A 3778-nucleotide genomic window follows, 5' to 3' on the forward strand; every position below is an offset into this window, starting at 1 on the left:
TCAATATGCACAGGAGTGCAATCGCTCACGAGTTGCTAGTGCAGTTCGCTGCGGAGAACAAAGTTGATTTAGTATTGATCAGTGAACAACACCAAAACAAGGACCCAGTTCATGGCACCCTGACATACCAGGTACCGCTGCCATTTGGGTTCGGAAAGGCAGCCTGCTCAGCGTTCTTACCCAAGGCCGAGGGGACGGCTTTGTCAGGATTCGGTGTTCAGGGATAACGTTTTTTCGTGCCTATCTTACGCCGAATGAGGCGATGCCTGAGTAAAAATCAGCCAGAACGAGACTCCGCAACGCATTAGACAAGAGCAAAGCTTGCCCAGCAGATTGGTTTTAAAGCAGGTAGATCCACAGTTGATGCTGTCATGCAACTCGTGGATACCGTTCAACGAGCGGAGACACATAGTCGCCGAACTTGACGGGTGGTGCTTCTCGCAGCACTTGACGTCAGAAACGCCTTTAATTCCGTAAGATGGAAAGATATTCTAGGCACACTAGACAATACTTTCCAGACTACCGAACTATCTCTTACGGATATTGAGGGAGTATCTGAAGAACCCTTCCCTGCTCTATAAAACACTAGAGGGTCAGAGGAGGATGGAGGTCGCGCCGGGGGTAATACAGGGACCCATCCTAGGGCCAGACCTCTGCAACGCTACCTATGATAGTCTACTTAAACTCGACATGCCAGAAGAGTCGCGCCTGGTCGGCTATGCAGAGGATGTCGCAGCGCACTGTCGAAGAGGCGCAAAGCAGACTCGGCATATTGATGCAATGGGTAAGCGGATGGATGACTATTCATGTTTTCAACCTTGCACTGGAAAAACCCGAAATAGTCATCCTGACTAAAAAGAGAATTCCGACCCTGCATTCCATATCGTTCAGCGAGTCGATAATCGAATCAAAACCAGCGGTAAAGTACATCAAGTTGACTCATGACTCAAAGATGACCTTTTCCTACCAAATCAAAGCAGCAGCGAACAAGGCTGCAGCTGGAATTTTGGCGTTAAGTAGGCTAATGACAAACTTTGGGGTCCTACGTCTAGCAGGCGACGTATCCTGATGAGTTCAACGCAGTTTATCCTGCTCTACGGCGCAGAGGTATGGACTGACGCTTTTGGAAAGAGGTATATCGTAAACGTCTCGCGCAAGTACAGATACGGGAAGCTTTGCGGGTGGCATCTGCGTACCGCACTGTCTCTGAACCGGCCATGATGGTGATTGCGGAAGTGATCCTCGTTGCCCTTCTTGCAAAGGAGCGTCAAACCATATACAAGCGCAAGGAAGATGAGCCAAGGGAGGTGGTTGCTCGTGAAGAACGGTAACGCACTCTACACGAGTGGCAGCTCTCGTGGCAAAATAAAACTAGAGGCAGATGGACTGCGCAGCTCATCGGCAACTTAGGTGTGCGGCTGAATCGAAAGCATGGTGAGACTGACTATTTCTTTACTCAATTTTTAAGTGGGCATGGAAGTTTTCAGTCTTATCTGCACAAGATTGGAAAGGCGCGATCTCCCGATTGTGTGTTTTGCAATGGAGTTGTGTACGACGGCCACCACACTTTTTTTTGTGTGGAAGGTGGAGTGGGGTTCGTCAGCAGCCCTATTCAAACACAGATCTCTCTCCAGACAACATTGTCGAAGAGATGCTGAGGAGTACTAACAGGTGGAGCCGTGTTGCCCATTACGTTCGGGTCCTTCTCGTTGTTAAGAAGATAGAGCTCTTACCGGTGTGGGAGCCGGATGACAAGGGGTTCCTTGAACTAACAGTTCCCTCCCTCCTCTCCCCTTCCGTTAGTTAAGGGAATTCTCTGATTTGAAGGCTCCGCTGGGCGGGAGAGTTCGGGGACTAACCCGAAGTAATGTGACAAACGGTGCCAGGCTAGCTCTCTGACGATGGGGCGGTGTTTAGTTGGTAGTGCGGCGACGTACTCAACCGGGAGTCCAACATTGTGTGCATAAATGGATGAACCTAATCTACTCCAAAAAAAATAAAATTGTAAGTTATGCACTTTACATGGTTTTTTAGGCTATCCGGTCTTTGTTTAAACTATATGTATTAAATAAGACCCATTATCTTTGGTAATTTTTTGTATTGTAATCTGTTTTCCATACCAGCCCCACCAAGCAACTATTAGAACCATATTATAATAATAATAATAATAATCGTTGGGGCAACAATCCAATTGGATCAGGGTCTTGAAGTGTGTTAGAGTGCTTCATTCAAGACGGTAACGGTGCAGGATTATAGGAGGCAATGTGCTTAGCATTGCGTTCGACCGAGATTATTACCCTGATTCGACTTAGGTACCCATTTACAGCTGGGTCGGCTTGTATCCTAAGTCAAATCACGATACAAATCCCACTGCCACCATTGAGATTTGAACCGCGACCTTCCATACGACACCCTTGCGCTACAACGACTCAGTTCTTCGGATACCATATTGCTTTAGGGAAAATCAGTATCACTAATGTCTCACTGTTCGCTTTGTTCAAAGGGTTTATGGATAGAGCGAATTGTTTTGACAGCAGTGAGGGTACATCGCAGCTATAACACTCTAAAATGTTTCTTATTGTCGACTGGGATCCGGCAGTCAAAATCCTGCCTGACAATGGCTTCCAAGTAATGTTGGCACACCTTGCGATTCGTAATTACTTCAGCCAGGCTTTCCAGGCTTTCACTTAGCCTAAAATATCTAAATTACACATAAGTAGGAAAAAGCGAACATCCTTGGGGAAGGGGAGGAGCGACAATGTTGTTGTCGTTCTGTCCCTTTTAGTTGCCTTTTACGACAAGTGGGCACACTTACAGTGAATTCTTAATCCCCGCCTCGCTGGGGTAGAAAGCAAATTAATGGCGAAAACTATTAATAAGACCTCACCTATTCTCTGAGACGCCTGAATGTTCCATGGCCATTCAAGCCATTGCGGCTCTTCGCTCCTTCTCCTTTGGGTTCTCGTTTTTGGCAGGGTTAAAGTACAAAGAAGTGGGGACGGAATGGGAAGGAAATCAGATATGGGACATATTGAAAAAAAATAACACAGTCCCCTACATATTAAGTCATATAATAACGTTGTTGTGGACCAATATCAAAAACCGATTGTCTTAATATTCAACAATATTTGTCCGTACTAAGTTTGCAGATCATAGATATTTTACGATATTATGTTTAGCAAGTTAAACATTCATGAGTATACATACGATAATTCGATAAATGTTCATACAATCATTATATTAGCATAAACTTAGATATGTACACAAACGATGCATACGTTTAAGGAAAACACGGCGGAGAAAAATCGATTTAACACATGCATACATTACTGGAAGTTTTCCTCTCGAGTCCTTCATTAGAATTTTATACAAACCAAAATGGAGGTGATAGTGAGGAGAAAGTGTGCTTTAAGTGGAGGCAACGATGTGAACAAAAGGGCACTTTGCGACTTTGAGTTCTTAGCGAAGAAAGCTATTCACGGTTATTTTGGTTACTTTTCTCCCTTACATTTCTTACACTGCACATTTAAATAGGTGTGAAAAATCATCTCTTTGTACCTTATTCCCCATTTCACTACCCAAGGTCGATGTTACTCACTTCTGGAAGTTTTTCTAGCTTGAGTAGAGAACTGTGAGGTCCTGAATAAATCAGAATGATCTGCGGCTAAAACAAAATGTTTTGAGCTTTATACTTTGCAGAAAACTTAATTATTTGATATTTCTATTTGCGTATGAATCTATGAAAAAAAAAAATTCAATATTGGCTAAATCAATTAGA

Source organism: Hermetia illucens, chromosome 1, assembly GCF_905115235.1.
Source record: "Hermetia illucens chromosome 1, iHerIll2.2.curated.20191125, whole genome shotgun sequence".
Lineage (NCBI taxonomy): Eukaryota > Metazoa > Arthropoda > Insecta > Diptera > Stratiomyidae > Hermetia > Hermetia illucens.